Genomic DNA, 25,305 nt, shown 5'->3' on the forward strand with positions numbered 1-25,305 from the left:
TTAATTTTATACAATTTCGTTGTTACAAGTAAAAGTTTAATTCGATAATTTAAATTAATCTTAAGACAAGCTTTGTTAGCTCACTAAAATATTACAAAATACAATATTTTCTCATTTGAATATTCATAAACCAATGACTTCGTTACCCGCAATTGGTTTCAGATGTACATCTAAAATCGTATTGGCATTAATGTCAAAATTAGGTATAAATTAACATTTATTATCCAAATGAATGATTAATTAAATCTGAAAAGTTAATACTTAATTTTCGGTAATATTAGGGCATGCTCTGAATAACTTGTCGCAAGTAAGTTCATTCATACACTTAAGTATGCATTAACGATGCACATATCTAGATGTAATAACGGAATATTTAAGTTTAATTTAAACAATTGCAATATTTTATTCTTAAAGTTTTTCATTTAGCATCACCAAATGAAAAACGTATTAGTTTGTCCATATTTAGAAGAAGAAAAGTTGAAAATTATCAAAGGAAATTCTATTTTTCCCTTTTTGCACACTTAACTATGCAATATTATTATTAATACCCATACAATTAACATTAATCCAAACCCAAACGAACAAAAAGAAGAATAACCCAAATCAAATTATTGCATAAAAAGTTATGGATGGTTACCTACATTGATGTCCTTTTGAGTGCATCGTCACTGGCGAGCTTTATACGGCAGGCGTGAAGCGCGAGCGCGGGCAGGAGGCAGCATCAGGCGAAACGGCTCCGAGCCTCCGAATCCAGTCGCGCGGCACCCGCCGTACAACTTGCACGTATTACCCCCTACCGTGCCGCGCCCTCACCCCTATCAGTGTTCGGGAAAATCTTCGTATTCCCGGCCAACGTCGCCGTACTGCCGCGTCGCGTTTGCTTTACAATAGAATCCAATTTATCCTCAACGACATAACCCACTTTGTGGATCAGGACAGGTGTGACGTGAAGTGCTCTCGATACTGTGCTATGGTGAATTTTCGGAAATGTATGCTAGTGTCGTCGAGTGAATAATAGATCGGGGCTACCTCGGAGAGCCGGCACCGCTCGAGGTGGGTCGCATGTAATATTTAGTGGCCCTCGTGCCGTACTCCTAACATTAATAAGTCGCAGCCCTGTCACTACTTAACGAGTTATCAAGATGAACGAGCCGAGGCACTGCTTCACACGTTAAATATTTAATTTTATATGTTCATCATGCCTAAATGAGTGTGGCCTTTAGCGCTGGATTATGTGTGGTGTAAGCATTGCATATTAACGAGTAAATGAAGAGTGTGCGCATTGTGACGCTCCACGGGTAAGCAGCCCCTTAACAGTCCTAACGACATGGTTTTCAAACCCAAACCTAGCTACTACTTAATACGCACGAGTCCGGATTGTCTTTCCCACGATTTAGAGTCCCTTGAATAAATACTTAAGACACTTTCAACCTTTCAAAGAGTAAGACCTTAAGTGATGTCAACGACTACCGAAAAAAGAGAACTGATTTATCAGACCTTAAAATATAATCAATGCTATAAGAAATTAAGTGCTCCCTTCAAGTTTGGTGATGTGATACTCCTAATGGAATAGACATTTAGTCTACTAGGAGTAATTATAAGGAAATAAACTATGATTGAGTAATCTCAGCATTAGAGGTATCGTCAACTAATTTGCCTTCACATAATTAATATTAAGCTGAACATTTAGCAGATGTTAGTTAAGGGAGATGTCGCATAGTGCTACAATAATTAATAATAATTAACATCGGATCGGGTGGGTCTGAGGCGTATTAATTACGTAGGATAAACTTAGAGAGCTCTGATTTATCCGGGACGATGCGAGAATAATACCAACGTTTACAAGACAACACCATCTGGCAAAGTATTAGGCCTATTAGTATTTTGTATAATACACTTTGTTATTTGCAATGAAATTTACCCAGCTATAAACGTAGGACAGCATTTAGTCTGAGACAACGCTAACGACCAAACACACGGCGCTCGAAAGACTAACTTTTTGTCGAGATCCTGGGATTTCGTTTTTTGCTGTTTCGGGTTTATTACAAAAACGACGACATTCTAACTTTCCTAAGAGGATTAAATTTTCAGTAAAAAATGGCAATTATAAAATAATGGTATTTACCGGACATTGAAACTGCGCAATCTGAATTTATAATGAAAAAATGTTAACTATATCCAAAAAATTTCCTACTTATATTAGATCTGTATCTTCCAATATACCATTAGACTTTCAAATCATCTTGTGAACTAAAGATCTCTGTTCTTCTCGTAATACATAAATGTAGCGTTACAGTGTGTGCTGATATTGTCTGCAGCCAATTGTAGTCGCCAGCCTGACTTATTGTGGACAAGTAACGATCGTGTTGCGAATACGTCCTGTGAATGGTTAGTTTGTCGTTCCCTGGAATACAATACAATGCACAATATTCTCAGTATCACTGCTGTCTGTATTACTACCATTTATCTTTAGACAGGCTATAAACTTGTCTATTATCTCAGTCACATAAAAAGTGAATATTGTATCTAAGTTAAAAGCGTCTGATTTTCTAAGAACATTATAATAATTTCAGGACAATTCACACATTTACACGGCGCCATCTAGACCCAAGTTAAGCTAGCTAAAGCTTGCACTAAGAATGAGTACGTAGCGGTTTCTATGTTGATTATCGCATGCCTCTTACTTGTTATTCTGTAATTATTTAAAATATATTGTATCTATTTCAAAAGAGCAACACAAGTTTCTTGTGATGAATCTGCGGTCCGAATGAGTGGTAGAATCAAAATATGACTATTCAAAAGTGCTTGTAATGAGTTTATTTGAATAAAGATTATATATATATTTCTATTTATTTCTATAGTTACTAGATAACTGATACAAATACACAGATATACATATATTATTTTCGTAAATGCACAATATACATAGAAAACACCCAGACTCGATACAAACAATCCTACTTAAGAATACAAATGTTTGATCCGTGCGGGAATCGGACCCGCGACCATCGAAAGTAAGATGTTCTAAACCACTAGTCTACCGAGGTCGTCAAATGTATATTACTAGCTCGCCCTGGCTTCGTACGGGTGTATATATATTATACATATAAACGTTCCTCTTGAATCTCTCTATCTATTAATAAAAATCGCTTCAAAATCCGTTGCGTAATTTTAAAGATTTAAGCATACATAAGGACAGACAGCGGCAGTGACTTTATTTTATATTATGTAATGATGATAATTCTTATTAAATCATTATCAATATGAGTATCACAGCACAGCACTGCAACGCCATATAAATATATATAATTCAAATGTGACTGTAGTAGTATACGTAGTGATCTATCAACGCACAGACCAAACCACTGGACGGATCGGGCTGAAATTTGGCATGCAGGTAGATGTTATAACGTAGGCATCCGCTAAGAAAGGATTTTGATTAATTCTACCCTCAAAAGGGATAAAATAGGGGATGAAATGAATGTTTATATGAAACTGTCAATTTTAAACCGATCGGCCTGAGACTTTGCATGCATAAAGCTACTATGACGTAGACATTCCCAAATATAAATTCCACCCCTAAGGGGATAAATTAACGCGAGCGAAGCCGCGGGCGAAAGCTAGTGATTTAATAAGATTATATTTAAAGTATATTTGTAAATGGATTATATAGGCACTGCTGAAAAGAGTTGCACAAATTAACGAGTAACTACGCGTGCTGCGTTAATTAACAGTTCTCTAGCTTTCATGTCGACATCGAGCCCTCAAGTCCATAGGGACTCCTTCACCGTTGCCCTCCTTTTCATGTATATAAAACAGTCCCTATTTTGTTTAACGAAGGTTTTGAATAATTATATTCAAAGTATTTTTCTTAGATATCTTATATTTGCATATTCAAATTCGAATTCAAAATATCTTTATTCATATAGGTCTATTACAGACTGTTATGATATGTCAAATCTACAGTCAGTTCGGAATGATTTCAAGATGAGAAGAACTGACAAGAAACTCAGCTCGTATTCTTTTCAAATAAATGTTGTACATGTTTACAATAATACAGATATATTTTTAAATTCAAATTTGAGAGAATAGAGTGACCTCCAGCATATGATATTGCTAAAGCAAATAGTGTAATCAGTGTTCGTAACCTAAACAGACCAGTCCCCACAAGCAACCCTTGACGAGTATGAATAGATCATACTCTATGTAAAATCTGTTTTATATAATATCTTTATTGTAATTTATGTGCGTCTGTACAGTACAGACTGAAAATCAGTGCTTGAAACTGGTTCCAGCATAATGCTGAGTTGTGATCCACATTGGCTCAGTTTTGTAATGTATGTAAATTGTTGTCTCAAGACGAGTCAATAAATTCTAGTTTTCATAGGAATAAATGTTATTCGGTTTTAATGTAATATCTGATATATTATTATGTTTTAAATTATAATTTATGTGCGTACTGTGATCGCAATTGAAAATTAGCGCTAAAAACTATGTTTCCAGCATTATGTTGAGTTGTGGTCCACATTGACTCTGTGTTGTAATGTACATACATTGTTGTTTGTATTGTTGTCTCAAGACGAGTCAATAAATTCTATACTATTCTATATTTTCATTCTTATATATTCATAGGAATGCATTTATCCAGTTTTATTATAATATCCTATATATGGTTTAAATTATAATTTATAAGCGTACGTGGGTCCAATGAAAATCAGCGCTGGAAACTGTTTCCAGTATTATGTTGAGTTGTGCAAATTGTTGTCTCAAGATGAGTCAATAAATTCTATTTTTCATTCTTATACATTCATAGGAATAAATTTAATCCGCTTTTACTGTAATGGCCTGAGTGTATTGTGTACGAGATTCAAAAGATATTGTGCACTATCAGACATGGCCGGGTGAATGCGTACGGTGCTGGCAAACTTCTTGATTTCAGCATCTGATAAGAGAGCAATAAACTTGTTTTATGCCTGCAATAAAAGCGAAGGAGCTGGCGGGAGACAGTCCCGCCTCCTCATCGTTTATGCCCCACGTTTTCCAGATTGTTGCCATGCTAAAAATTTTAAATCATCTCTTACTTTACATTTCTTGGGCAAAGATTTGATTATTAAAAATGCCAGCCCTAACGAGAATCGTGCAGCGCAGTTTTATAGAGATTTTCATTTACATTTTCAAAGCGGCTGAAATTTGGCCCATCCTTAGTAGTATTATAAATGCGAAAATAACTGTCTGTCTGTGTAGCGCTTCGACGCTAAAACTTAAAAATGGGAAATGAAACGTTGTGTGGAAGTATCGCCATTTTTAAAGCTAAAAGTTTGGAACTTACTTTTAAGGCTGTTGATTAAATAAAAGTTAATATGAAATTCAAGTTTTGTTTAAATTTTACCATTGAGGACGGTAAAATAAAATTGGGGATGAAAGTTTGTAATTAAATTGGTCATTGTCTAAAACCATAAAATGAATTTGCTTGAAATATTTTTTTTCTTCAAATATGATAGTGTAGTGGTTATGTACTGATTGTCGCATGCATTCTTATGTAAACTACAGATACTATAACTACCATATGGTAATTTTTAGTAGCTAGGACGTGGTCGAGTCGAAAGTAGTTATGATCACTAAAATGTCCAAATATGTGGCGGTGTTTTGGGCCGGGTCATAAAATATGGTCGAGCGCAGTGATGGCTGGCTCATACGTCATACTCGTGAACGAGTGCTGCTTGTAGGGACTAGTCTGCTCTAATCACTACGACTGTTTTAATCCTATTGTGTGCTTAATATCTGAAGCTAAAGTTTCTTGCTCGTTATTCTTGTGATGAGACAGCTTTCCGAATGAGAGGTAGATAAAAAAAAATATGACTATTCAAAATTACTTAAATTAAGTTTATTTGAATAAATGACTTCCTATTCTACTCTATTCTTGGCTTGTGTTAGATAAATAAATATCTTAAACTACTAAATTGGAAATGTAAAATTACAATGATTGTTTAAAAGAGCAACACACAAGTTTCTTGCTCGTTCTTCTTGTGATGAGACAGCTTTCCGAATGAGCGGTAGATTAAAAGATTGATAACTGTGACTATTCAAAAGTGCTTAAATTAAGTTTATTTGAATAAATGACTTTCTATTCTACTCTATTCTTGGCTAAGATAAATAAATAAATATGTTAAAATATCTAAGGTTATCCACATACAAAGTACAGCTAGTGATTTATAATTAAAAAATAAAGAACAATGTTGAGAACAGAAGAAAAATGTTACAAGGGATCGGACATGTAGAGTAAATGGACAGTGCAAGATTGATGTTACTAAGTACAAAGCGAAATTGAGTGAAAACAAAAGTCGATGTAGGTGGGTGGCTGATTGTAATCCAGATGTACTGTGCTTTGTGGTATTTCCTGATCGATACACAAATGAAGTGGATATCCTGTGAATGGCTTAAAGAATTTTTAAGTGAGCAATTGTGAGCTCACTCAAAGAGACAATGAATCTAGATAGATGAAATCTTAAGAAATAACATAAAATTTAGAAAATTTATTTCACTACTAGCTGTTTCTGAGACTTCGTCCGCGTGGAGTGTAACTTTATTTATCTAAAATAAAAGTAACCTAAGTTACTCCTTATAACATCAGCTACCTGCCAAAAAAGTCTCATCAAAATCGGTCCAGCCATTTCAGATATTAGCCGGAACAAACAGACATACAGACAGACGAAAATTGTAAAAAAATGTTATTTTGGTGAAGCGAAATTTAGTGAAAACAAAAGTCGGGGTAGGTGGGTGGCTGAATGTAATGTAATTCAGAAAATTTATTTCGCTAAAATAAAAGTAACCTAAGTTACTCCTTATTACATCAGCTACCTGCCAAAAAAATATTGTCTAGCATACCGCTTTACGTCCGATGGTCGCGGGTTCGATTCCTCGCACGGCACAAACATTTGTATTCATGAGTTTGATTGTTTGTATCGGTCTGGGTATTTTCTATGTATATGTATGTATTTACGAAAAAAAAATATCTATGTATTTGTATCAGTTGTCTAGTATCCATAAAACAAGCTTTAGCTAGCTTAACTTGGGTCTAGATGGCGCTGTGTGAATTGTCATGAGATTATTATTATTTTTTTTACACGTTACTTTAAATTAATGAATAAAAGATACTTAATATAGCTCATTATCTGTTTATACTATTGAGAAGTTTCAGTAATGATATGTCGATGCAGCAGTTTTATTTTATTACTTTTTCAAATTACACTCCACATAAATTGCGTCGCTGTACATTCACGTGTGGTCGTCTCAGTCGCCTCGAACAGAGAGAGAGCAACCCGCTCCTATATTTTGCAGTAACGTATCATATTTTCTACACGTTACTTTAAATGAACGCATAAAAGATAATCAATATAGCGCTATAAGACTTTTCAAAGAAATAACGAAATGGTTAGTCGACATCACAGAAGACCGAAGAGCTAGCAGCTACCTTGGACAAAGAATTAGTCTAGCCATTCAAAGAGGGAACGCTGCCAGTATCTTCGGAACGTTGCCTAAAGGGACCCCTTTTAATAATATATTTTAGCCATCATATTATATTTTGATAGGCTTTTTAATTTTAGGTTCTTAGTTGTACAATTAGGTTAAGTCAATTAAATTAACCACCCTGTTTATAGATATATAATGTAATATAATATTAATTTATTTGACAAGTAATAAACCAAAATTAGGTGTTAAAAAAAATCAATTTAGTATATTATCTGTTTATGCAATTTATATGTATGTTCTCTGAGAAATCTACAATCTTATTTCCGTATCTTCATTTCATAAATCTCGAAGGAGTTATTCTTCCTTATGAGATTTTAATGTTATTTCCTCAAATCTTTCTTAGTACTTCTATCTACTTATTTTTATTGAATCTGAGAACATTATAACTAGTATATAATATCATTACATAGTATAAAACAACGTCGCTGTCTGTCCGTCCCTATATATGCTTGAAACTTTAAAACTACGCAACGGATTTTGAAGCGGTTTTTTTAATAGAGAGAGTGATTCAAGAGGAAGGTTATATGTATAATACGTGTACACCCGTGTGATGCAGGATCGGGTAGCCAGTATTAAATTAACTGTGAATGGTACTACTTAGTTATTCACTACTCGACTCAATGAGACATGTCGTATTATAACGGGCTGCCTCAAACCAACACCCCTAAATATGCTGTATCCACTCACAGGAATTGCTTCACCAGATGTTCGACGACAGGTGTTGTGCGAGATGGAAAAAAGGAGACAAGAAACCGATTCCCGCCACCCACTTCATAACCACACTATTCCCGATGTCCGCTTAAAAAGCAGGAAGACTTTTTTAAGAGGGACAAGTGCCTTGACCAATGACCCACATAAAGCCAAAGTAGAATTATGGAAGTTGAATCATCCTGCTCCTTTGGACTTTATTCAACCAATCGAACACCTGCCCCCAGGTAGCGACCTGCAATGGCCCATTTGGAAATCGCTCAACAGACTACGAACCCAGATGGGCTGCTGCAGGTACAACTTGGTAAAGTGGGGTGCCGCTTCAAGGGAGGCTTGTGACTGCGGAGCGCCATCCCAGACTATGGCACACCTGCTGGCTTGTTCTTTGTGCCCAGCAGTCTGCACAAAGGGAGACCTAAGGGATGCGACGGAGTGCGCAAGGGTTGTCGCGGCGTTCTGGGGAAAATATATTTAAATATATGTATTTGGTTGCCGTTGAAACGAAGAAGAAGAAGAAGACTACTCGACTATCAAGACCTAAGTGTCCTCTCAAATGTATTCTCTCCCCAGTAGTCGCTATTGCCCCACCACCCATTGGTGGTGGGGCAATAGCGACTAAATACCTGTGCCTGTGGCTAGTCTATGGCATGCCATGTTAATGTAACATGGCATGCCATAGACTAGCCACAGGCACAGATATTCATTCTAGAAAGTAGTCTGGAGAATATGGCGCTGCTATCTACACAGCATAACTCAGTGGCGCCCTCTATCAACTTTCTTACGATAGTGGCAACAACACACATTTTATACCATTATTATGTTAGTATTTATAGAAAATCATGACACTAGTATAAATTAGATAAAAAAAATTTACGGAAAATAACTTGATAATTAATGAAGTAGGCATTAATTTTCTCTTCAAGATTTAGAAGATCTATAAACAAAGTTTAAGATCCAAGTGTACGAGAATACCTTGGGAATCAATTAAACTTGTAAGTGAGGTGTTATATCTGAAGTTTTTCCACTCTGGGGAAGGAAATCTTAAATCGCAAAATGTTTGGAAGATATTTCACGTGTTCGTGAGATTGCTTCTTGTTCGCCGTGTGAATTTCAATTAAACAAACCTTGATGCTTAATGGAGTTGGAATAATTTAGTAAATATTCAAATTCAAGAGTATTTCATTTATAGAAGACATTTTTTAGACACATAGACATTGCGACGACCTCGGTGGTCTAGCGGTTTAGCACACCGCTTTACTTCCGATGGTCGCGGTTCGATTCCTCGACATGAACATTTCATGTTTATGATTATTTGTATCTGTTGCAGTAACGTATCATATTTTCTACACGTTACTATAAATGAACGCATAAAAGATAATCAACTTAGCGCTATAAGACTTTTCAAAGAAATAACGAAATAGTTAGTCGACATCACAGAAGACCGAAGAGCTGGCAGCTACCTTGGACAAAGAATTAGTCTAGCTATTCAAAGAGGGAACGCTGCCATTATCTTCGGCACTTTGCCTAAAGGAACCCCTTTTAATAATATATTTTAGTCATCATATTATATTTTTTTAAGCTTTTTAATTTTAGGTTCTTAGTTGTACAATTACGTTAAGTCAATTAAATTAACCACCCTGTTTATAGATATATAATGTAATATAATATTAATTTATTAGACAAGTAATAAACCAAAATTATGTGTTAAAAAAAATCAATTTAGTATATTATCTGTTTATGCAATTTATATGTATGTTCTCTGAGAAATCTACAATTTTATTTCCATATCTTCATTTCATAAATCTCGAAGGAGTTATTCTTCCTTATGAGATTTTAATGTTATTTCTACAAATCTTTCTTAGTACTTCTATCTACTTATTTTTATTGAATCTGAGAACATTATAACTAGTATATAATATCATTACATAGTATAAAACAACGTCGCTGTCTGTCCGTCCCTATATATGCTTGAAACTTTAAAACTACGCAACGGATTTTGAAGCGGTTTTTTTAATAGAGAGAGTGATTCAAGAGGAAGGTTATATGTATAATACGTGTACACCCGTGTGATGCAGGATCGGGTAGCCAGTATTAAATTAACTGTGAATGGTACTACTTAGTTATTCACTACTCGACTCAATGAGACATGTCGTATTATAACGGGCTGCCTCAAACCAACACCCCTAAATATGCTGTATCCACTCACAGGAATTGCTCCACCAGATGTTCGACGACAGGTGTTGTGCGAGATGGAAAAAAGGAGACAAGAAACTGATTCCCACCACCCACTTCATAACCACACTATTCCCGATGTCCGCTTAAAAAGCAGGAAGACTTTTTTAAGAGGGACAAGTGCCTTGACCAACGAACCACTTAAAGCCAAAGTAGAATTATGGAAGTTGAATCATCCTGCTCCTTTGGACTTTATTCAACCAATCGAACACCTGCCCCCAGGTAGCGACCTGCAATGGCCCATTTGGAAATCGCTCAACAGACTACGAACCCAGATGGGCTGCTGCAGGTACAACTTGGTAAAGTGGGGTGCCGCTTCAAGGGAGGCTTGTGACTGCGGAGCGCCATCCCAGACTATGGCACACCTGCTGGCTTGTTCTTTGTGCCCAGCAGTCTGCACAAAGGGAGACCTAAGGGATGCGACGGAGTGCGCAAGGGTTGTCGCGGCGTTCTGGGGAAAATATATTTAAATATATGTATTTGGTTGCCGTTGAAACGAAGAAGAAGAAGAAGACTACTCGACTATCAAGACCTAAGTGTCCTCTCAAATGTATTCTCTCCCCAGTAGTCGCTATTGCCCCACCACCCATTGGTGGTGGGGCAATAGCGACTAAATACCTGTGCCTGTGGCTAGTCTATGGCATGCCATGTTAATGTAACATGGCATGCCATAGACTAGCCACAGGCACAGATATTCATTCTAGAAAGTAGTCTGGAGAATATGGCGCTGCTATCTACACAGCATAACTCAGTGGCGCCCTCTATCAACTTTCTTACGATAGTGGCAACAACACACATTTTATACCATTATTATGTTAGTATTTATAGAAAATCATGACACTAGTATAAATTAGATAAAAAAAATTTACGGAAAATAACTTGATAATTAATGAAGTAGGCATTAATTTTCTCTTCAAGATTTAGAAGATCTATAAACAAAGTTTAAGATCCAAGTGTACGAGAATACCTTGGGAATCAATTAAACTTGTAAGTGAGGTGTTATATCTGAAGTTTTTCCACTCTGGGAAGGAAATCTTAAATCGCAAAATGTTTGGAAGATATTTCACGTGTTCGTGAGATTGCTTCTTGTTCGCCGTGTGAATTTCAATTAAACAAACCTTGATGCTTAATGGAGTTGGAATAATTTAGTAAATATTCAAATTCAAGAGTATTTCATTTATAGAAGACATTTTTTAGACACATAGACATTGCGACGACCTCGGTGGTCTAGCGGTTTAGCACACCGCTTTACTTCCGATGGTCGCGGTTCGATTCCTCGACATGAACATTTCATGTTTATGATTATTTGTATCTGGGTGTTTTCTTACAACGTGAACGGTTGTTCATGTTTTAAGTTATGGATTGCGTTGTTTATCATTTAAATGATTCTTCTAACTTAACATCTATACATATAAATAAAATTGGCGTGTCTGTTTGTAATATTGAAATAATCGTTTTTTACTACACAATACACATATACCAAAATTACATTCTCTAGTAGAAAATAATTTAAAATTAAAATGAGTTTGTATTTTTCTAATTACTTACAAGCCTATTTGAGAAGAATAAGAGCTTAGTTTCTTGTCAGTTCTTGGATTGAATGCACTCCGAGCTGTCAGTCATCATCATCATCATCATCGCAGCCTGGAAGACGTCCACTGCTGGACATAGGCCTCCCCCAAAGATCTCCACGACGAGCAGCGCAGGACCGAGCTGTCAGTAAATCGGACAAATCATAAGAATCTCTAATTAGATTTTTTTCTTGGGTTGTTTGATCTACTGTTAAGTTCTGTAACACTGCGACCTATATAGATCTATTGTGCTCGCCCTTTTCAAAGTTCGCTATCTAGACCCGTCGAGAATTGAAGGATATTCTTAGGTGTATGTGAATAAAGATATTAAGATTTTGATTAGAAATTCACCTCCAACCCACGTTTGGCCCTAGCCTAATCCATGGGCTTTCAAGCGCCATGTGAAATAGCACTTTCGTAGGCCGCCAAACGTACTTCTAGCAGTTTTGTAGGCTATTAACGACTCATATGGTTATTGACTGGCCTTAATGAAAATCTACCATATAGTGGCACAAGGTTAGTAATTCCGTGATTAAACACATAATTAGGTCACCGTAAGTTACATCTAAATAACTCGATTACGATCAGTAAATGTTTGAGTGTGGTAGTTAAAACTGGCGTAGGGGAATTACTGGCATTCGTTGCGCCATATAATATTTGCGATTATGACGGCGTGAGCTGCGAGCAATAAATTATTCTGGTCACGTTGCTTGCGAGTATGATGGACCCGGGGGACGGCTGCCAGGAGGAAATCGTCGGCCTTCCTCTGGCAGGAAAAAGGGATGGGAACTAAGATCGAGGCTGATAAGTCTGCAATAAAGTTGTGTAAGGATAATAAAAGGAAAAGAGCGGCGCGAGTTACCGACGCGATGCTGTAATGAACCACTGTCAAAATTACTTGAAGAGGTTTGTATTGTAACAACGGCATCTTGTAGCAGATAATACTTACTCATTTAAAAATGCGATAGTAACTCTGTCTGTTTGTTTAGCTTTTATTACAAAACTACTGAAGCGATTTAAATTAAATTTGGTATATAGATAGTCTAAACCCTGAGAAAGGACAATTAAAGGGTTGAAAGGGTAGATGAAAGGTTGTATGGAAGAGAAGTCATTTTAAAAGCAAGAATCTTAAAACCTATTTTTTAGACTGGGGATGAAATATGAATAAATATGACATTCGAAATTGATAAAAATGTAGCCCTTAAGGGGATAAAATATAATATGGATGTTTGTATGGAAATTCCTTATTTTTTAATCTAGAATGATAAATTTTTTTTGCGTTTTTTGGCTAAGATTATTAAATATTTTATGCTTCAAAGGTCACTGTAACACGCGGACGAAGTCGCGGGATAAAAAGGACTAGTTCTAAATAACGTCTCTGTAATTAGGTCGTAAACTTGCATCTTACAGTGAACGTCTGAAATACTTTAATCTTATATATAATATACTATTAATTTTATATATAAGACGACAAAATAATGACCTAACCTTGTTACATAAAATTATTCATCATCAGTTGGACTCGTCCACTCTTCTTTCTCTATTAAACTTTAATACGAGATTTAGATCACGCAACCGTAATTATAACACCTTCTATCTTCAGGTTTACTCAAATAATACTTCTTATTATAATCCAATAGTTCGAATGTGTCGCCAATACAATGAAATTCTTGTCTCGAATAGAAATATAGATATTTTCCATTCAACGCTGGTCCAGTTCCGGAGACAATTAAATTTCCACTGTAAACTGACAAATTATATTTAACATTAGGTATACCAATTTTCTTTTCTTTAATATAAATAAAATTCTGTTAACATGATAATTTATTGCATTACGTAGTTATATATCATTTTCTATTTAGTTTACTTTTTATTATATAACCTTATCTATCTATCTAGCGTATATTGAATGCGTCTATATAATTTAGCTCTTAGGCATACATAGTGTTGGATTACAATCCAGTTTTGTACCGAACTACACGCTCCTAGTTATATTATTATATTGACTGTAATCTGTTTTGTATACTAATAAATAAATAAATAAATATCGAGTACACGTAACACAAGCTCTGCTTAGTTTAGCATCGGATGGCGCTGTGTGGATTGCTCTGGGTAATAACCCAGAGCAATCCACACAGCAATAGTTCATACTCGAGAACGGATGCTGCTTGTAGCGACTGATCTGTTCGTGTTACGAACACTGATTAGACTATTTGCTTTTGATATAGCATATACTAGTGGTCACTTTATTCTCCCAAATTTGAATTTAAAAATGAATCTGTATTATTGTAAACATGTGCAACATTTATTTGAAAAGAATACGAGCTGAGTCTCTTGTCACTTCTCATCTCGAATTGATTCTGAACTGACGGTAGATTTGACATATCATAAGAGTCTGTAATAGACCTATATGAATAAAGTACTTTGTATTTTTGAATTTTAGAATTTTGTATATGTAGATAAAGTTGTCAGTTAGAAACTTGACGAACTGTCAAGTGTAGATAAAGTTACGTAAAGTTTTTGTTGTGGTAATAATTTTGCGGCGTTGAGTGAATGCAGTGCAGGCTACATGTCATCTGTCTGTATTATATATACATACTAACTGTCCCGGTGTAACCAAGCGTTTTGCTATATAAATTAATAACGCCATAAAAAAATAGGGGTTGGTAATAGAAGGGTAAAAATTTAGGGTTGTATGTATTTTTTAATGACACAGAATAAAACAATATAAATAGAAAATTTTGCCCAAAAAAAAATAAAAATATGTTAGGTGTGGACAACCCTTATCACTTAGGGGTATGAAAAATAGATTGTAGCTGATTCTCAGACCTACTGAATATGCATATAAAATTTCATAAATATCGGTCAGGCCGTTTCAGAGGAGTATGGTAACTAACATTGTGACACGAAAATTTTAGCTAGGAAACGTTTCACAAATCGTATCACTTTTAGTCACTACTAGCTGTGCCAGCGGTTTCATTCCCATAAATTTCAATAAAAAATATAGCCTTTGTGTTATTCTGATGCATGAGCTATATTACTGTAAAGTTTCATCAAAATCCGTTCAGTAGTTTTTCCGTGAAAGAGTAACAAACTTCCGTACTAACAAACTTTGGCTTTTATAATATTAACAAGAATAGTATACTTATTACAATGACAAACAACCATACGGCTCACCTGATGGTAAACAGTTACCGTAGCCCAGGAAACATTTATTTGCGTGTTGCTGAGCCTTAAGAAACCTTAATATATCCTTCTTGAAAAACCCCATGCTGTAGTCTCTCGAGAAAACCTCAGCATGTAGTTCATTCCACATTGTAAGTGTACGCGGGAGGAAGCTCCTTTGAAACCGCACTGTCCGAGGCCACTTAGCTTCCAATTCGCTTGTTCTGTCTAAAGACATAAATAACTATTAAAACTTGTATGCCTTCAATTAATTAATTAAATAATTATGTCAATAATAATTATGAATGATTTAATTATGGTTTATTAAAAACAGCACACACAAGTTTCTTGTTCCTTCTTCTTGCGATGAGACAGCTTTCCGAATGGGCGGTAGATTAAAAAAAATATTATGACTGTTCAAAAGTGCTTAATATTAAGTTTATTTGAATAAAGAATTTTCTATTTCTATTTTAATTAATCAATTCATTCATTCATTCATAATTCATGTGAGATTATTATTATTATTCATATCAACATGGCAAAATATGTTGCAAAAAAACCTAAAAAAAAAAATTTATTGTTTATTAGTATCAATATTGACGACCTCGGTGGTCTAGTGGTTTAGTACACCGCTTTACGTCCGATGGTCGCGGGTTCGATTCCTCGCACGGCACAAACATTTGTATTCATGAGTATGATTGTTTGTGTCGGTCTGGGTGTTTTCTATATATAATATGTATATGTATATGTATTTACGAAAAAAAAAAAATCTATGTATTTGTATCAGTTGTCTAGTACCCATAACACAAGCTTTAGCTAGCTTAAGTTGGGTCTAGATGGCGCTGTGTGAATTGTCTTGAGAAAAAAAAAAATATGAGACGCCTGTTTGGATATATTTTAAATTACAACTCATTAAACACAAATTTATGTCAAATAGATTTCTGTTGCTGGGCGAGGGTAATTAGCGAAACTTTTGCATTGAGCTATTACTATCTTAGTTTACAGTAAGAGTACTTTAAAAGTAATTATTGGGAAAATCCCTTTTGACTCAGATATGACTTTTAAAGATTAGTGTACAGTACTTGGGCAGTGTAATAACTATTGACGGCAGCATCGACAAAGATATCACGCACCGTAAGAATGCAGGATGGCTAAAATGGAGAGAGCTGTCAGGAGTGCTCTGCGACCCAAGGATGCCAGCCCACATAAAGGGAAAAGTTTATAAAACCGCAGTTAGACCAGCGATAACCTATCGCGCGGAATGCTGGCCACTCACAAAACGGCAATCGGACATACTTCATGTCGCCGAGATGAGAATGTATTAGGCACATTGATTGAAGTAGAAAAAGTATAATCCATCACATTTAAAATAAGTATTGTTGCTAAGTAACAGTTTGTGTGTAACGTGCAACTGCAATCGGAACGAAATAAATTATATTTACAACTGTATACGTAATCCACTGAATATCTCTATCAGGGGGCGGTATAGGTCCAACAGAAAATGTTAGTATTTTAACAGATTTAATTTTGGATATGTTTTTTGCTAGTAGTTCTATTGTTTACTCTTCTGTATATTGTTTTATATTATGTATGTTATTTAAATGTAGAGATGTAGAATGTCTTAAATGTAATGGATTAAGGGACCGTATTAGGCACATTGATTGAAGTAGAAAAAGTATAATCCATCACATTTAAAATAAGTATTGTTGCTAAGTAACAGTTTGTGTGTAACGTGCAACTGCAATCGGAACGAAATAAATTATATTTACAACTGTATACGTAATCCACTGAATATCTCTATCAGAATGCTCAGGTGGTCAGGTGGAGTTACCCTCTTAGACAAAGTGCCAAATCACTATATCAGAGGTACATTCAGAATAAGACCTATACTGGATAAGCTAGTGGAAGCATGACTTAGAAGGTATGGCCATGTCATGAGGAGACCGGAAGACCACTTAACGAGAAAAGTTCTCGACCTCAATTCAGGACCAAAAAAGCATGGACGACCCCGATTAACATGGATGTCAGTAGTTAGTAAGGACCTTAAGGACAACGGAAACATAGAGCCAACAACAGTCCAAAATAGACACCACTGGAGAAGAAAGGTAATAACCCCTAATGAAAACGGGATAAGGCCGGAAGAAGAAGAAGAACTTGTAGAACAGATAACAGATAACCATTGGAGGAGTAAAGTCGCGACGCAGCCGGAGGACGCAGCGTGGGAAGGCCTTCAACAAGGTGGACCGCTGGAAAGCGTTGGATGCGAGCAGCTCAGGACCAATCGGCGAGATTTTTGGGAGAAACCTTTGTTCGGCTGTGGACGTCTTCAGGGCTAAAATGATGATGGTGACAAATTAGAGAGCTCTGATGATGAACTCCATGGTCAAATACTACTACTACTAAACTACAAATGATATATAAATATCAGAATGTTATAACAAACATATTCATTTCTGTATTTATAGTTTTAATTAGATTCGTCATTAGATTGTTGTTGGCAACATTGATAATAATCTACATTTAAATTTTTATGATGGCAACTCTCTCTCTCTACCGAACGCCAAATATAAGTTAATTGGTTACAAACGAGCCGATCTTTTATTTATATCGCCTTCGACACTTCTGCCACGAAGCCTACCCAAGCAGACGACCACGAAGGACGATAAAGACGAAACCCACAGTCCACAACTCCAACAATTGTCCAATCTACAATTCTTCTTCATTCAATTCAATTATCTTGACACACAGCTCTTATGGTATCCGTAACTTATTTCACTGATGCTACAGAACTTCCTTTATTTTGATCAGATGATAATTTTAAGAACTTAAGAACCGTACATTCTAAGACCCTAACTAAATTAATAATGTGTACTAAATATGAAACTTTAAAAATATATGGAATAGAATAGAATAGAAAATCATTTATTCAAATAAACTTACATTGAAGCACTTTTAAATAGTCATCACATTTTTTTTAATCTACCGCTCATTCGGAAAGCTGTCTCATCACAAGAAGAACGAGCAAGAAACTTGCGTGTTCCTCTCTTCAAGAAAGAAATCGTCATCATCGAGTAAGCGCTTTATTCCACACAAACAAAACCTGAGGGTAAACCTAATCAACGTATAAAGCAGACGTAACGAGAATTCGAATGAACACCCTTAAACTACATCGTTATTCACCCCGTATTTATATAATAGGGGAACATATTCAGCGGAGTCATTCACTAGGTCGGAGTTGCCTCTATTAATGGGCGCTGACGAAACTAGGCATCGTTTCTGTTTGCGAACGCACTAACTGCGGAAATGGTCCGGCCAGGCCCATTAGTAATGCCCGGGGCAATTATTTACCCCCGCCGGGTATTATGCTCCGGCCACGACTTACCTTTGAAACAGCATTTGCAAGCCACCGTAATGGAATTTGAATAACTTATGACACAATAAATTGAAATTAGATTTCTTGAGAATGAGTTTGTTATTTGCTTTGCCATCTGGTGCGTCTTGATTTGTACTATTGTTCTGCAATTTAATTGTTAGGTCGGGTTCTAGTACCGTGGTTGTTGTTTCTTGAGAATAGGTTGTTTATGATTAAAATTTGTCACTTCCAGTATCTATCTTCACTGTAATAATTCAAACAACGCTATCTAGTCCCAAATTAATCAATGCAGAAATCCTTGTTGTAACTATATAAATTAAACAAGGTTTTATTCTTGCTCATTCGTCTTGTGATGAATCTGCATTCCGAATGAGTGGTAGAATTAAAAAATATGACTATTCAAAAGAGCTTGTAATTAGTTTCTTTGAATAAAGATTATTAGCTGTAGCTGTAGCTTCATGCTGAGTTGGTTGCTTCTTCATCACCTCCATTTTTTAATTTGTAACATTTATATTTCTTCATTTTTAATTTGTAAACTTTATTTCTATTTATATGTGTCTCAAGTATGCTATGTGTTTGGAATTGTAGAATAAAGCATTTATCTATGTATATATCTAACTAAGCTGTTTCGCTTGATGCTTGTTCGGTCACATGAGATTTGGACACCGGAATAACAACGCATGAGAGGTTAGTCTGGCGTCACATGATATCCTTAGTGCTGTTCATGACTTAGACTATCCATGGCTAAATTTGTTAACTATTGCAATTACATTATTATTATCCGTGTTTAAGCATTTTTCAAACACATTGGACAAACAGGCTTGCGGCTCACCTGATGATAAATGATTACAGCAGCACCAGAACATCTATAACACTAGGGCAATTGCAAGTGCATTGCTGGCATTTTAAGAAGGAATAAGCTATTTTGCAATATCGAATACGAAAAATACGATTTCCATTAGATTTTCTATTCTATTCATTATTAATTCACTAATAAGGTTTTTTTTTAATTTTGGACATTTCATTATATTGTTATTTTCACTAGCCATGCCTCATTGTTGGGTTGACTGGTAGAGATCTCTTTTAGAGATAAGTCCACCGTTGCCTACTTTGTACATAATTAAGTTATCTACTTTTTTTGAAAATGCAATAAACAATATATAACTAGCTACTCGCCCCGGCTTCACACGGGTGTACATGTATTATATATATATAAACCTTCCTCTTGAATCACTCTTATCTATTAAAAAAAACCGCTTCAAAATCCGTTGCGTAGTTTTAAAGATCTAAGCCTATGTAGGTACGGATAGACAGCGACCGCGACTTTGTTTTATACTATATAATGATGATGTAATCTTGATTTAAATCGCTATTAACGAAACAAACAAAACGACGCATCACAATCGACATGAAATGATTGAACATGCTGCTTTAATGCTTATCAGTGCTGTTCCTTATCTAAACACTCGGAGATGAAACAATTGGAACAATGACGAGGAATTGTGCTAACCCGGCGCTGTAAGGCAGGAGTGTAAATGTTGGGTCAACATTTACACTCGGGGAGGCAAACAAGGAGAATAAATCGGGAATCAAATTGAGCATGCCCGGCACTTGAGTACCGTCGCCGCCTCTACAGTTGGCGTTTGCTAATAAACGTTTTGTTAGATTCACTGCTTACAAGTGTTTTATGTTTGAACAATTGTTATTTGTTGTCAATATTGTTGCTGACAACTTTTGTGTGGTTATCGAGTAATATTGCGTTACTATCATCAAACATACTACCTTATAGCGCAATCGTTTGTCTTCTTTTATAGCATAGAGGACAAAGTAGTTTGCGGTTAACCTTATGGCAAGCGATTACCGCCACCTATGAGCACCCGCAACATCAGGGTAATTGCAAGTGCGTTGCCATCATTTTAAGAAGGAATAAGCTCTTTTTCTGAATGTTTCAATCGTATCGATTCGGAAATACCATTGCTAGAAGGTGATTCAACAATAATAATAATCTCAGGACAATTCACATAGCGCCATCTAGACCCAAGTTAAGCCAGCTAAAGCTTGTGTTATAGGTACTAAACAACTGATACAAATACATAGATATTTTTTTTCGTAAATACATACATTTTATACATAGAAAACACCCAGATACAAACGATTATACTCATGAATACAAATGTTTGTGCAGTGCGAGGAACCGAACCCGCGACCATCGGTCGTAAAGCGGTATGCTAGACCGCTACACCGAGGTCGTCGAACAATGTGGTGGTACGTTGCAGAAAGTTAGTCCAGAATAACGCACGGTAGTGCACCGCTATTTATCTAGATGATCAGGATGGTATTTTAGTTTTTTGCGGATAGTGCGATGATGAAATTCAGTCCTGTTTAGAATTGTAGCCGTTAAAATGTTCTTACTAAGCTGTTTTCTTTTAATGAATATGGCATGAAATTATGGTATACGCAAGGAACTTCAGTCCTAGTCGTCACATGACGATGTTCATAGTGTACCATGGACACTATGATCAGGTACAATCCCATATTTCAAATCAACCGCCTTGATCGATCTTCCATTCAATTCAAACGGGGATCGAAACTACTACGGCCTGAGTTGAGGTTCGAATCCCTATCGGTGCGCTCAGACTTATCCTATCCGACAAGCAGCAATTGGCCTATTTTTTTTTTATATGTCATTATTTATTTCAATTCATTAGTTTTTTTTTTTATAAATATGAAATATATAATTTTATAGTTTTCTTAAATATCAGTATAGGAATCTCTAATTAATAGAGCATTAAATAAAAATGAAAAAAAATTGAGAAATAGACTCTAAATTTTTAACTTTAAAGTTTAAGTTTAGTAGTTTGAAATTTTCGAGTTAACGCAGTTACGAGTTGTTAATTTTCCAGTTTTGTTATGAAATAAAAAGTACAAATGAAGGTTTAAATTCGTTAATTGAAGTTGTTCGTTATTCATATATTTTGAATGAAATAATGTAAATGTACAATAATAATATTTGATATACAAATTCAGTTGAACCAACTAAATTATAATTCAATATAACGAGCAGTGGACGTTACAAGGATGGTAATATATTAACATTTCCAGAATGTAATTCGGCCACAAAAAGGTCTAACCAGGCCCGTATTTCACTTTCATAATGGGGCCCCTATGACCATTGTAATAAAGCACCATTTTGTTAGTATAGACAAAGTCATTTTTGTACATGACTCTTTAGAAATGTGTATAGGAATGCCTTACCTTCAAAATAAACCAGGTAAACATCATTACATAGTTACATAGTATAAAACAAAGTCGTTGTCGCTGTCTGTCCGTCCCAATGTATGTTTAAATCATTAAAACTACGCAACTGATTTTGGAGCGATTTTTTAAATAGATAGAGTGATTCAAGAGAAAGGTTTATATGTCAAATTCTTGCAAGACATTTATACAAAACTTAACAAAAACGAACAAATTGAACATAATCGGTAAGACTTGTTAAGACTAAATTTCAGGTAAGAGTAGAGTAGCTATCGGTTATCGTTTGGTAATGGAGTAGGGACTAGACTAGGGGGCCCCAATCCATAGCGGGGCCCTGGACGTGCCCAGTGCACCCAGTGGGGAAGAGGGACCTGTTAGTGACCATAAGAAGTAATGCGAAGTGCTAACTCGCTAAACTACCATGGTCATCAATAAAATAAATTGTACCGGAGATTTTTAAGGGCCCCAATCCATCGCGGGGCCCTGGGCAATTGCCCTGTGAGGAAGATTGGACTGGGTCCGACCGTGTTCTCAACTAATGGTTTTCGTATAATTATGCAAACATTTTGAGAGGTAGGAACTTAGAATATCATTGTGGGCTATTTGGAGAGGATATAAGTAGGTTGGGTAAGCATTGGACACGCATTAGGCAGGGTTTAGTTGTAATAACAAAAATAACGAGCTCTGCCCATTTCCTACTGATTTCCGTGTTATAATGGAAAGTTTATAAAAGGCAGATCTATTATTAAGGCAATTTTGGAAACGATTACACGACAGAGTCGAGAGCACAGTATATGTTATATATAAAATTCTCGTGTCACAGTTTTCGTTCCCATACTAATCCGAAACGGCTTGACCGATTCTCATGAAATTTTGTGAGTAGGTCTGAGAATCGGCCAACATCTATTTTTCATCCCCCTAAATGTTAGGGGTAGTCCACCCCTAATTTTTTTTTTTATTTTAAGGCAAAACAGCGTTTGCTGGGACAGCTAGTTTTATCTAAATTTCACATTTAGTTGTCCCTCTCTAAAATGTCCTCCTTTTCCCTTTTGAAAATTTTATATATTATATTTATTTTATAATGTATTTGTAGTTTTAGAACTGTTATATATTTTAGCGTTACTTTTTCACTGTTATTGTTCGTATCTACATTATAAGTATTTACCATTTTCTGTCCGTTGTTTCGGTCATCTCACACAGTCCATTCATTATAGCGGCAGCACTCTCTATATGAATTGAGTTATAAAAAATACACAAATATGTTTTTTTTTATACAAATTGAGCCAACTCAAAAGTTGTCTATCCGAGGCCCAAGAGTAAATACCTTACAAAGTTACTGTCGTGGCGTTACATTTATCTATTTCTCACCTTCAGGTGTCAGGCAGCGTATCCAATAAGCTATATTGCGGATGAAGGGTGAGATATGGTAGTTAAAGTCCAGGGCACGGATGCTTCGTTTCTTATTTATTGCTTTATTTAAAAAGTAGCTACCCACCCTGACTTCTCACGGGTGTACATGTCTATACATACAAACCTTCCTCTCGAAGCACTCTATCAATTAAAAAAACCGCATCATAATCCGTTAGGTAGTTTGAAAGATTGAAGCATACATAGGGACAGACAGCGACAGCGACTTTGTTTTATACAATGTAATGATTTACATGTAAATACAACACAGCTGTACATTAGAGCCCGCAGGTAGGCAAATCTGTATCGCTGGAATCCACAAAGGAATTTCCAGATGATATTAAGCATAACAGATAAGTAAGATCGATTATTCAGCATGACAGCACATGAGTGGTCCATTGTAGACGTGACTTGATAACGTAATTGTGATCCCCTCCGATCGATCCACCTGTTCAAACGGGGATCGATATTACGACGGTCTGAGACGAGATTCGAATCCCTAGCGGTGCCCTCAGACTAAAGTCGTATCTGTCAGGTGGGAGTTGGCCTTCAGCCGCTCCGTAAGACCTTCCGCGGGTTTGGAATGCCATCTGCACTCGCCTACTATCGTCCGGTGAAGCTGTAAAGGCCAGCTGCGGCCAACAGCATTAGAGTAGTCCGAAAAAAAACTTAATCGTGGTGTTTTTCATGTCTATAAGTGACTGTCACTACTTACCATCTGATGGCCTGTAAGATTATTAAATAAAAAAATATAGTATATGCAGCGATGACCAACTTAAAAAAAAATTGGCCAATCGCGGGTAACCTGCAAATGAGCGAGAGACGGGGACACACGAATGGATGGGTGACCATTGAGTCATTCCAATTCGACGATTATTTTACAATTCATACATTCATACATAATAAATTGTTTTTTTATAATCTTTAAAACAAAAAAATCATTGAAGAGCACCTAACATTCTTCAGGAACACCTGACCAAAGCAAACATCACAAACAATCATCATCATTACATACTATAAAATAAAGTCGCTATCGCTGTCTGTCCATATGTATGCTTAAATCTTTAAACCTAGGCAACGAATTTTTTAAATAGATAGTGTAATTCAAGCGGAAGGTTTACATATACAATACATGTACACCCGTGCGAAGCCGGGGCGAGTAACTAGTAGTTAATATAATATTCTTAGCGAAACTCGCGTTAATTTACCCCCTTAGGGGAGGAATTTATCAAAATCCTTTCTTAGGCGATGACTACGTCGTAGTAGCTTTATGCATGCAAAGTCTCAGCCCGATCGGTTTAAAATTTACAAAGTTTCATAGTAACTTTCATCCCCTATTTTATTCCCTTGGGGGTAGAATTAATCAAAATCCTTTCTTCTCGAATGCCTACGTCATAACATCTACCTGCATGCCAAATTTCAGCCCGATCCGTCCAGTGGTTTGAGCTGTGCGTTGATAGATTACTATGTCAGTCACCTTTGAGTTATATATATTTAGATATGTGCAATCAAAAGATATTGAATCCGATCTGAACGTATACGTAAAAATATATTAATTTTTATTATGACGTCATGTAACTAATTATTTTACAATTTTATACATTCAATACTATATTTTTTTTTTATCATTAAAATACAAAATTCGTTAAAGAGCACGTAACACTTTTGTGGAACATAAATATAAATATAAATAATTGCTTTGGCCTGACCAAAGCAAACATCACAAAAACTATTTAATATAATATTCTTAGCGAAACTATGTAAGAATATGTGCAATGAAAACATATTGAATTCCATCTGATACTCATCCCGTGTATATACGTAGAAACGTTTTAATAATAATATATAGTAGATTGAAATACATCCAAAATATAATAAAGAAATAATATCTGATCGTTTCCTTTCCTGATGCTTTTAAGCTAACAACAGTTGACAGGAGGGAAACGTTCGTTTCCTGTCGAATCCCACGAAATTAATGTTCGTAAAAGATTGGATTTATAACAATAAATATGAGATTTTATTTATTTAAGACACGCCAACAGGCTATATATCATAAACAGAAAT

General features: G+C 35.7%; 1 protein-coding gene across 1 annotated transcript in view; it reads left to right on the top strand.

Annotated features, from left to right (window-relative positions):
* Nucleotides 1-771: 771 nt before the first annotated feature.
* LOC131855462 (neuroligin-1-like) overlaps nt 772-25,305 on the top strand; it is a 138,482-nt gene continuing 113,948 nt past the window's right edge. Inside the window, exon 1 of the mRNA XM_059206739.1 lies at nt 772-1,053. The gene's annotated coding sequence lies outside the window, so the exon portion shown is untranslated. The remainder of the gene's footprint in view (nt 1,054-25,305) is intronic.

This window comes from Achroia grisella, unplaced genomic scaffold (assembly GCF_030625045.1).
Source record: "Achroia grisella isolate CSIRO2021 unplaced genomic scaffold, CSIRO_AGI_Agris_v1 utg1422, whole genome shotgun sequence".
Classification (NCBI taxonomy): Eukaryota; Metazoa; Arthropoda; class Insecta; order Lepidoptera; family Pyralidae; genus Achroia; species Achroia grisella.